Raw genomic sequence first — 12463 nt, 5'->3', positions numbered from 1 at the left:
AAATATTCACTCATTTTGGTCTACTACTCACACTCGTTTACAACAAAGCCACACTGTTCTCTTGCTGAAATAAGCAAGGACGTCCCTGCAAAAGACGTTTCTTGGATGGCAGCATATTATGTTTCTTCAAAACCGGGATGTACCTTTCAGCATTAATGGTATCTTCACAGATGTGCAAGTTACCCATGCCATGAGCCCTAACACCCCCCCCCCCCCACACCATCACAGATACTGGCTTTTGAACATTGCACTGATAAAACCTAGGTGGTGCTTTTCCTCTTTGGGGTTAGGGTTAAAAATTTGATATGTGGACTCATCTGACCACACCACAATTTTCCACTTTGCATTAGTCCATCCCTGATGAGCTTGGGCTCAGAAAAGCCGGTGGTTGTTTTTGGGTACTTTGACAAATGTTTCGCTTAACTTGCATTTGTAGATGTAGAACCATTGTCGACAATGGTTTTCTGAAGTGTTCCTGAGCCAACGTTTTACACAATGATGACGGTTTTCAATGCAGTGTCCCCTGAGTGATCAAAGGTCAGCGGCAATCAATATTGTTTTTTTGGCTTTGATTATAGGAATCATTTGATGACATTATGGACCGTAGATGATGAAATCAAATCGCTAAGTTCCTTGCCATTGTTGTTGAGAAACGTTCTTAAACTGTTGGACTGTTTGGTCATGCAGTTGTTCACAAAATGGTGAACCTCACCTCACTCTATCCTTGCTTGTGAGCAACTGAGCCTTTGGGGGATGCTCCTTGGACACCCAATCATGACACTCATTTTTTTTACAATTAACCTCTTCACCTGTGGAATGTTCCAAACTGGTGTGTAGTGAGCATTCCTCAACTTTCCGAGTCTTTTGTTACCCCTATCCAAGCTTTTTAAGAATGAGTTGCAGGCATAAAATTCAAAATAAGAGAATAGTTGCCCAAAAAGAAAAAGAAAATTATGATGCTCACAAGTTTAACCATTAAATATCTTGTCTTTGGAGAGTATGCAGTTGAATATAGGTTAAAAAGGATTTGCAAGCCATTTTATTCTGTTTTTATTTAGGTTTTACACAACATCCCAACTACATTAGGGGTTTAAACTTAACTAGTTCAGCAAACAAATTTGTAAGCCTATATATTTGAGTAGAAGGTTCATACTTCACTCCCTTCATTTAAGTAAGAAAGAAGATGTGGTCATGATATGGTTTCAAACTAATCATTTCTTACTGTGAAAATGACCTGAAGAGCCTGGGAAGTGACCAAGTTCACCTATCCATCAACTGGTTTGAATCAGAAAAAGCAATTATTGGACCTGCAAGCGTCCTATGCAGCAACAGTGGGTAAGAACCAATTTTAAGAGGGTTGATGGATTTTGTTATAGTTTCATTTCACCTACACACATGCTGTACGGTATTAGTTAGCACATCTGCCTCACAGTTCTGGCTTTGAGTCTCAGCTTGGACTTCTGTATGGAACTTGATTTAAAAAATAAGAGTCTGTCTGTGAATGGAATTTCTAGTAGTGAAACCAGACAACCAGGCAGCTTCTGTCAACTGTGCATTATTCTGACCACACACACATATGATCTGTACCCATGTGCAAGAATATCTGGTTACTATTTCCTAAATTGTTTTCTTCCATGTTTTGGCCAAACAAAAGAGGAAGGAAGCACAAAGCAGCAAAGAATAAAAACGTGCATTTTTCTCTCAAGTTGGCTTATTTCTTCATAAATGTTTTTGCTTCTGCATTCTAGCTGTGTGTGTTGCCGTTGTGGACTTGTCATAAGTACTTGCTTGAGCCTCCAAATAGCCTCCCACAATACATTTCTCGCAAGCCTCAATGATGAGCCTCAGACTTACTGTGATCAAGAAAACCCACACAAATACTTAGGACCACACAAAAAATGTTGTTAGAGATCTGAATAAAAGTAGCATCCAACTTAAACAATGTGATTTATTATTTATATACCTTAAGGTGTTGTTGGTTTGTATTTAGGTACACAATTCTAACTTAAGTTGTTATTATTATTACACTTACTGTATATGCCTCTACATAAGCTAATAATGAGCAAGGCAGCTATGCAAGGTGAGATCATCCTTCTCTGAATCCTTCCTAATACCCGCACCGGGCTATAAACAAAACGTGTGTGTGTGTGTGTGTGTGTGTACAGTGCTTGAATAAACACTGTCTATAACTGGAAGCCATCCAGCTCTGCATAGGGACCTAAGCTTTTCTAAAAGTCTAGACACAAACACACAGTTCTTGAATAATCAGGTCAGGTCATCAGCATATCTAAACACAGAGGAATTACTCACTCAGTTTGCATCGACAAGACTTACTTATGTGAGAAAGGGATGCCATAGCACCAATAATGCATATTTTATAAGGATGTCCCAATTTCGGCAATATCGTGGTATCGCGATATTAAAATTGCAACAATATATCGTCGCTGTCATGTCACGATATTAATAGCAGCAAGTCTGTTTAAAAGCCCAAGGTGTTTTCCATTTGTGCAGTTCCAGCACCCTCTGGTGGTTAGTTTATTAGTACAATTTTTAAAAAAAAATAAAATCACGATCATGATTTTATCTTGACTCTTTTTTTTAGACTAATTTGCACATTTTCGACAAGTTTCCTCATGTTGAACATATCAAACATATTTAAAATGTATATAAAACCTTAAACCTATTAAAAAAAAAACATTTCAAGCCAGCTAAGCTTTCTGAACAGGTTTTAATTTGAATAGTGCCAATTTTGATCAAAACGTGCAGTGAATGTAAACATAAAAGGTAACATAACATAAAACATAAAAACACAGCTCGCAATGTGGGTCTAGTACTTTGAAGAGTCTCTTAAACCCCTCGTTTTCCACTGTTTTAATGGGAATCATGTCTTCAGCAACTTAATAAGTCACTGCCTCAGTTACTTCTTTACACTGCTTGCTTGTTTTTTCATATGGAGTGCCCTTGTTCAATGACTGTGTTACTGTGGGTTGTGTTAGCTTGGAGCTAGCGGCTGCCTCTGGCTACCATGTGTCTGATCTCCGTTTACTTTGGCTGTCGACGTAATTTTTTGGGTGCTGTCTCTGTCTCTGCAAGTGATTAAACAGGTTTGTCTGTTGCCATCTGACGTCCGAACCGAGTCTCTGCAAATAACTGGTTTGCGCTTTCTCCTCCGAGGAAAAGCCAAACCAAATCAACACTCTGAATGTGGAGTTTCTTTTCGGGACCAACTCTGCTTCGTGGTGAATTTCCGCTATAGCCTCCCGCTATACAAACAAACAGGGAGCCGCGGAGTGTCACTGTGCGTGCTGTGATTGGTTGGTCGGTATGCGTCAGCGTGCTTTTGAGCCGCCAGAGCTAAACTATAGAATGTACTAGACGATCAAACGATCTTTCGGCTTTATGAGATCGTCAACACGTTAAAGTCCTTAACGATCTAATATCGTCAGATCGCCCACCCCTATTATGAATGTTTTTTTTTAATATCGTGAGCTATTATTCAGTATCGTGATCTTTTTGTATATCGCTAACCTCCCCACAATATTGTGAGAATTATCATATCGTGCTATTTATTTATGATAAAGAAGGAATGAATATTTTTTGGAAAGTGTATTTAACTGAATGGTAAAAGAATAACCACATTTTGATGGAGTTTTTGTTAGAGAGAGTTACATCAAATTTTCTCTTCGACTATGCTGTGCATCTGAACTTAACCTTTGTGGGTTGGAAAGGAGAGATGCTTCATTGACAAAAAGGGCTACATCAAAGTGCAACCCCTCTCATTGCCTCACTTTATCCAACTGACCATCAGTGGGCAAGTATAAATTGTGTGAGTAGAAATTCAACCCTGCTTTCACAGTGCACAACTGTGTACACACAAATGCATTCTGTGGGCCTTCTCCTATCCCCGGGGCCTACTCTAAATAGTAATCAAAGAGAGGATTGTGGGGGAAAGAAGCAGTCATGGTGGGGGTGGGGTGAGGAAGATGGAAGAAAAGATGCAAAAGGAAGTAAGTTTTGTTGCTGATGCAGCTTTTTGCTAATATATATAGTGGATATATAAAACGTCTACACACCCCTGCCCAAATGAAGGTTTTGTGCTAACACTGACCACTATTTCAAATTGCTCATAATTCCTTCCACCTTCTCTAAGTCTCTAGTTGCAGCTGAAGACAAGTAACCACACAGCATAATGCTGCCACCACCATGCTATAGTGAAGGCATGGTGTATTTTGTTTTTTTGGGTGATAAGTCGTGTTGTGTTGGCACCAAACATACATTTTGGAATTATAGCCAAAATGTTCAACCTTTGTTTCACTGGATCATAAAAAAAAAAAAATCTCCTACAGACTTGTGGGAGAATGTGTTTGAGGTCAATTCGAGGCTCTTTAAATGAAAAATGAGTTTGAATGTGATTAGTTAATTCTGAACACGGCCACATCCCAGTTAACAGTTGTTTATTTTTTCTTCCTCTCCCTTAAAAAAAAGTGATGTACAAATTATAGGTCGCTTACATTGTGTGATAAGTTTGGTGTATAAAATATTTGAAATTTCAATCTTGGTCTATTTTGTTATGTCACAAAAACCTGGCATTTGAGCACATGTGCTATTTATACACACTGCTTAAGCTTGATTGAATCATTTCAGACAATGACCTAAAGAAAAAGGTCTCATCAATAACACGGCCAGTGATAAAGATGGATGCTGTGGGTCTGTTTATTGAGGGCATGGTTAATGAGCGTTTGGTGGCCTCTGACCCTGTAACTGACTTGTGCTTTTATCTCACAAGCAGCAAACACTATGATGTTCAGCTGCAGTGTTTGATCTCTGACCTGTTAATAAACCATTCTCGGTCATGTGACATAACAAAGCTTGCATTTGCAAAGCAATGCCCTAGCAAATGTCTGTCATTTCCACTAGTGGTGTGACAAATCATGCGTTCTACGAATGTATTGGTGTATTTTTGCAACGTACAAAACATGACGCCACAATCTAGCTGCATGCTACCATATCATCGGTCAAGTATTTTTCAATTGGAAAAAAAGGTGGTTTAAATATTTTGTGCAATAAAAATCTTGTTGTTCTGAAGCGCCAATCACAAATACATCATTCAGTAATTATTTCCCATATCGTCAAAAATATGATTATGACTGTTACATTTCCCAAATTTACTTGAATTTGGAAGCTATATTGCCCACTCCTAATTTCCTCACCGAATGAATAATTTACCGTTACTTGCTGAGAGCAAAAACGCAAATGGGCCAATAGCCTGGTTCAAGTGGCCTCCAATAGTACAACATTTTGTGAGAGTGTGTGTGTGCTGGTCTGTGTGTATACACCCCTCTTTACACGAAGTCATTCCTCTTTGGGGGGTGTGCAACAAAGTGAGATTCAGCCCCTTGCAGAGAGGGGTGAATGTCAGAATCAAGACGCCACATCCTGGCATGGGGCCGGCGATTGCCCATTCAAGTGCCACAAAAACACAACAGCAGTCTCAGTCAACTATTGAACCCACTTACACTAAATTAAACTAAAAAACGAAACTAAAAACTCATGTGTTGTATTTTATACAAAGCATTTCATCCTGAAAGAATTTTACGACAATCTCCCCAAAACAGAGATGACAAAAATCTTTCTGTTTTCTCAATTTTTCAGGACAATAGCAGTTTCAGGATCGTAGCAGAAAAATGTAGAGCATTAAAGATACTGAGCTGCCTGCATCAACGGAACACTTATCATAGCATAAACATTCTCCAAACACCCCCGACTTGAGGTCAGGAAACCGCCTCTGTCCCTCACACAAATTCCAAACAAAGCAAGCTGCTCTGAATAGTCAGTGGGAGGGCTGAGCGGGGAGCATGAGGACAGGATGTTTTTTTTCATTACATTATATTGCATCACAATATATCTCAACTCTACATCAAAAACTGAAACACAAATAAAATACATACGGTAAGAACGGCATCACTGGTTACACAAACCTACCTTGTACGGACTTGCAGGGTCGGAAGAAACAAGTCTACTCCTCTAATTGTCACTGCTCAATTGTGCACAAGTTATCGACATCAATCACTTTCCACTCGTTTAACAGTCTGAGATAGTGCTGCTGAGACATTCAATTAGCTCAAAAGCCTCACTGGAAGGAGCCACAAGTTGTTTTGTGTCTCCTTGTTTACTTCAAATGTTTGAAAGAGAGCAGCAGGTTGCGTGACAGGCACCTGGTTCACAGATACAGTTGAAGTGATTAGAAAGGCTGGTACTAATCCGCAGGACTCACTAGACTTTCACTCTAAGATTTTTAAATGCCCTTGAATGCTAGTTTAAATAAGGTGAGATGCAGTGTGGTGGCTACCCACATTATCTAAAATCTACACATTGGTAAGACGTTTCAAGAAGCTTTAAATGATTGGCATCAGTCATATGTTTGGACAGGTTATTTTGAACTGAGCCTCCTCAATACACAATCTAATGCAGCAGACAAAATGCCATGTATCCAACCTCTCAAACTCAGTTATTCCCATGTTGCTGTCGCATTGAGAGAGACGTGCGCCCCTCTAGGGACGGGCAGATTAACACGTGACAGAGCTTGTTAACCCTGGACAAAGACAGATGCTGATCTTGTACAGTTGCCCTCAACTACCCTCAAACAGTGACATGAAAGCTACAGGGGAAACCGGGGCAGAGTGATGATCATGACACGCCAGGCGTAAGGAGGGCCACTACTGATAGTTGTGAACTTAGTGTGGCCCAGAAATGAAACAATAGTGGTGATGAAGAGGCTCGGGCTCAGTCAGCCGCTAAACAAAGAGGGTAGAGACAGTGCGCGCCGAAAGGCCACAAACAAGGCTCCAGTCGTGTTGGCCGTGATTCAGCCTGTCTGGTGCCCACCACCTACAGAGACTTCTAGGGACAGTTCAGGGCTTAACTGTGTGGATATTGATCCCACGAGACAATGCGAGGAGCCTGGCTAGCAGCTCGGTACAGGAAGTGCATTAGTGAGCAGGTGTTCCTCTGATGCTTTTAACCTTTCCCCTTGGAGATAACAAAGATGGCAGGGACTCTTTTTAAGTCCATGCAATGCATAGAGAAGATCCAGCAACAGGCAAACTAAGGTTAATTTGTAACTTGAAGAGCTGCTGGATCATCTCCATAATGGGCTGTCTGCCCACAAACAGGCTCCTCTCTGGGGGTAAATGAGATCAGCCCAGCCCGGGACCAGCTGGTTGCTTGGATCGGTGTCACAAGATAGAAGAGATACACACACACACGCACCCCCGCACACACACACACACACAGCGGAAGAGGTACAACCGAAGCATCTGGACAGGGTGGCAGAAATGCACCCAAGAGGCTTCAGCACTCTGGATTTTGCACAGGACATGGACGCAGACTGGCCAAGTATAAGTGGAACAACTGTGTCCATAAGAGGATTATGACCTGTTTGAAATGGAACAAGGCACGTTCCAGATGGAATCTGATCCTTTGCAGGAAGACAAACAATGTGGACGGTTGACCAGACACACAACGCTAATAACTACAACTCTCTACGAACCAAGTGCGCGGTGCTCAGCTTGCAACGATTAATTTCTAACTACTCTTGGACCAAGCCGCCAACCCTCCCACCAACACCCCCAAAAATATTCCACTGAAGCGAAGTAAATTCAGCTTCAAATATTGTGAGGAAACGCCGCTAACTAAGAAGAACGGCTCCTACGGCTGTTTATGGAAATGGACTAAGCTACTGTCAGCATGAGTATTTAGCGTATGCATGCAGACAGGTCAAAAAATGACTGCCTGGACCAGTAAACTTCACAGTGATACCAGTGTAAATGCAGATACCAGACTCAGGCAGAGAAACATATCTATTGACAAACTTCCTGCAACTCTCGGCCATATTCATTCTTATCATCTCGTATTAATAGCACTCAACTGTAACTGAAAAAGAATTGTTACCCATATCATCCGCCCACGAAAGGCATTCAGAAACTCCAAACACAGCAAATTATTGCAGCTGCTGGCGAATAAGGCCTGAGTGCCAACAGCCAGCCCTCAACTGCGACAACAGCAACCAAGTCAAAGACTGCAAAGAATATACCTATTTTCATCTTTGCATCATCTTCCGTGTATTTGTACATGTATGCATTGCCTTCAAAAGTTTGTGTAGACAGTCAGAAAGAGTTGAGGAGAATCTGACTTCTCCACAGATTGAATCATCTTAAAACTAGCTCCAGCGTTGTTTTTGTTGTTGTTACCATGGCTTAAAACGGAGCTCAACATAACATTTTATGACGCTGAGGGTGGAGATCACGAGTTGCGGATGAAAAAAGACTGATGACCAGAGGCACAGGCTTGCCCTTGTCACAATTGAGATTTAGAGAACTGGGGGGGTTCATTGTGAGTCACACATTCACCCAACACCAGTCCTTAGGCTAAGGGCAAGCTGACTCACAAGTCTATTAATGCAACAAAGAACAAACATCTTCCCTCTTGGCTTGAGAGGCCAGCTGGGAGCAAAATAGGTCATTAAATTCGAAATGGCCCTAAGACACAAGCTTTGAAATGAAAGTGACAATATCATTAAATTGCTAAATTAACGGTCTATGTCATTTTGGCCCATAAGTTATTATTATTATTTAATTGTTTTCCCTTAATCATCTCCACAAGATGATGGTCATTTCTGCTAAAATCACCTACATTCTCAGTTGAACAGGTCAGGCAAAATTAGCACCCACGACGATGACCATTATAAGCGGTGTAAAAAAGAGCTAAAAATCACATTAACACACACGCAAAATATACATTTGAAAGATACTTGCAAGAATATCACCAGTAGTTTAAAAATGATTACATTTGTCTTTGTTTTTGTTTTGCAGTCCATTAATGTACCGTTTGATACTGCATGATGAATATCAGCAATATGGAGGATGTAAGAGATTCAAGTGACCTCATTACCTCTGCCAAAATTTTCACCGATTTCACTTGTTTCTTGGAGGTACTTCTTGTACTTGTAGATTTTCGCAAAACTGATTTTACAGATTTCCATGAAACATTGGCGAAAGATATATGGCCAAGGAAAACCCCATTCTATTTTTAGTGCAACCTAATCCAGATGAATCTGCAGAGAGGATTTTTTTTTCTCCCCACTTTTTGACATCTTCTTTAATTCCCTTGCAAATACTGTTATACGGGTGGATATCTATAAAGGTGTGCATTTTGGTGCCTATGCAAATTAGGGCTGTTCAACTGCGCTTGAGGTCTGCGCCCATTTGAGTGTCACTGAGGTGTTTTTTTTCTCCTTACAATGGGTGGCAGCTACATTACACACTCTTTCAACACTGTTACAATTCTTCTGAACAGGGTGCACATCTGCTAGTGACAAGGGAAGGAGTGATAGTGAACATACATCAGCCACACGGAGGAGCTACACAATTACAATTAAGTCTAAACTATGACAATTAAGTCATAACGTCATTGGCCAAAAATATGTAACTGTACCAGGTATACATTTAATTCGCCCTGTGACCATGCTTGTAACTCAAATTAAGTGTATCTCAAATCATCTTTCCCATCAAAATAAATGGAAATGCCATGAATCCGCACCAGTCTCCCACCCCAAAATACAACACAAAAATTGTAATGAGTGTTTTTAATGAGAAAATTAGCTCTCGATAATTTTGTACTTTCTAAAAACATACAGTTATGACATAATTCAATACAACTAAATTGAATTAAATAGTTATTATCACACTTTGGACCACTTGAATGGTCATGGTGATGCTGCCCACCTTGGGGATGAATATACTGTACATGGACATCTGTACGGGATAGACATCTCAGCTCCTCAAAGAAGATAAAGAATATTATGATTGTCAATACTGTTATACTGAATGTCTAAATCTGTGTCTGGACTCTTTAAATTCAAGTATCAGTGGCTCAAAGCGTTATTTATTCATTTCCTTAATTTCCCCTTATATGTTAGCATCAACACAAAGTACTACTAATGTTATGCTGTTTTATATACGCAAAATATAACTTCTACTTTTATGTTTAGTTTGACGTTTAGTATGGCATTAAACAGCTTGAAGCGTCTTTCTTACAGAACTGTTCACTATCTGTCAAAGTCCTGCTAATTGTGAAGTGAGTTGAGTTCACTGCTACAGTACAGCGCTAGTGTCTTGCGCTCCCAAGTCCAAGAAAAAAAGATCGTCCGAATGACGGCTTGTTTCTCGAAAAAAAAACATAAATTAATACATACATACTCTAGTGCAGGGTCGACATTAAAATTGGCTCAATGGTTCATGGCCACAACGGCGCTATGTCGGGTCACTACCCACCTTTAAACAATGGCCAGAGCACTCCATTCAAAATTTCTAAGTCATGGCCACGACCCAAAAGTGCTTTTTTTTTTTTTTTTTTCAGATGCAAAGACTTTTACCACCGAAATAACCCGTACGAAACAAGATGTTGTGATGACATAACAAAAAGTCAACCAGCTTGCAGTTTACTGGAGAAAGGGGCATGAATCAGGGTTTTATTTATTTTACTTTTTATTTATTCAATTTTATTGTTTTTGTTTTTCTTACTTTTTATCTCCAAAACCAAATGAAATTACCTAATAAATAAAGTGTGGATTTTAATGGCTGCTAAATTGAATTTCATGTGATTGCATTAGGCTGTGGTCTCTGCCTTGCCTTCGCTGTCCTCCATTTCCCTGCCACACCACCAACACTGTGAGTCAGCCATTCTCTCATCTGTGCACCACGGAGGCGGACAAGCTGATGTCTTTGCCCACCTCACATTTAAGAGTAATGGAGTGTCTCCCAGCCCTTTGTGGCTGAACCTTAAAAGTCCTTTTATTAGTCAAGCTAAGATGCCTTTTACTTTGAATGATGCCGATACAGTACCTCACTACCAACACCCATCCACGCCCACTGTGGCCACAAACCGTCTACATAACCTCAAAGGGAAAATGACAGCATTATGGAATGGACAGGAATATTTTCTGATGTTGTTAAATGCTTTTGGTAAGTAATTATGTGGCAACTGGCAGCCATCTCTCCTCCCCATTGTTCTACTGGGGGGAGTGTAATGTGCCTTGTTGCGCTCACTCACCAAGTGAGTGTGTTTAGGAGCAGCTCTCAGCCCTACAGCCATAACTCCTAAAGCACAATAGCTGATCACTTTTAAGGGTGACATTAATCAGCCGTGATAACATGCCAGACTAAGTCTCAAAAACAGCCTTCAGGGATACATTTCAGCTTTAAACAAGTCACTCCAAAGTGAATTATTCATCGACCGTGCCTCAATTGCCCTTGAGTTAGTGAATATAAAAAGTTGATTTTTATGTTTGCCCAAAAAAAAATATGGAATTTTCCTCCCTAAATGAGACACGAACATTTCTCCGCACTCACCCAGCACCCCAGAACAATGGGCAAACGCGACATGGGGAAGGGGGGATGAGAAAGAGGGGGTTAATGGAAAAACACTGATAAATCTTCATGTGAAATGTAAGAGCACACTATCTAAAAAAAAGACTGCTCATTTTCCAAAACTAGACTATCTTATTTAGCATACTTTCACCGGTGTGGTGGCGGGCTCTTCCAGCTACCACGCTGCCTGCCACCGCCCCATCAACCGGTTTCCATACATTCTCAACGTGAAATAGACATGCGTAGAAATATATATTCACCGACGAAAATACTGACATTTTTATCATGAAACGTCATGATTCAGACAAACTGTTGAGTAGCGGGGCAATAACCTACGCTATATACAATACCGCGAGACGCCCGTTCTAGAGCTGAAAGGGCGTTCAAGTAAGCGTCGTTTTGTTAAAAATCGGCATTAATTAGCCAAGCGAGAAACAAATGGACGCTAGCGTTGTTAGCTATATCTCAATCTCACGCTTACCAGTCAGTGCAGCGGTGAGCTAGCAAAATCCTCCCCAGCTACGCCCAGTGTTAGCCGGTTCACCCCGACTGGGTCCTCGCTCACGCCGGGTATTCAAAAAGAAAGAGAAAGTGAAGATGAGACGCAGACGGAAAAAGGGAAGAATCGGAGATCTTGGAAATAGACTTCAACTCGAGCCGCTGGACAAGAAACTTGTCGGACTCAAGACTCAAGCGCCGTTTTTTCCCAAGTGATGCTTGTGTTCTCTGGGAGGAAGAAAGACGGGGAGTGACGCTTCATTAAGCGCACACACACTCACACGCTCTCACGCTCTCACGCGCGCAGACCGCTGAAGCGATGGATGGACAGGCTAAGGCGAGGAATGCCTTCACTTGCTACTTAAGTGTCGGAAAACTGACAATAACCCAAAAGACTAGCGAAGATGCGACTTGTTCTATAGGTGTAGACATTTGTTTTACGCACCGCCAGCTGCATTAAGGGGCCACGAATCCATTTATTGTCGTATGCATAAACACAGACACACACAATCGAAATGCATGGAGGAAAGCTGCATGTT

The 12463-nt window shown here is 40.9% G+C and overlaps 1 protein-coding gene across 2 annotated transcripts in view; it reads right to left on the bottom strand.

Annotated features, from left to right (window-relative positions):
• The window catches only part of prr36b (proline rich 36b), a 37950-nt gene extending 25712 nt beyond the window's left edge, over window positions 1-12238 (bottom strand). The window contains exon 1 of one of the 2 annotated variants that reach the window (XM_086056579.1): window positions 11908-12238. The gene's annotated coding sequence lies outside the window, so the exon portion shown is untranslated. Of the gene's footprint in view, window positions 1-5982; window positions 6242-11907 lie in introns of those variants that run through there. The other variant, XM_086056578.1, reaches the window with a different exon arrangement.
• Between the last annotated feature and the right edge of the window lie 225 nt (window positions 12239-12463).

Source organism: Filicampus tigris, chromosome 16 (genome assembly GCF_054856515.1).
Source record: "Filicampus tigris isolate MCC_2025a chromosome 16, RoL_Ftig_1.0, whole genome shotgun sequence".
NCBI classification, from domain to species: domain Eukaryota; kingdom Metazoa; phylum Chordata; class Actinopteri; order Syngnathiformes; family Syngnathidae; genus Filicampus; species Filicampus tigris.
This window is presented reverse-complemented; position numbering and strand designations above follow the sequence as displayed.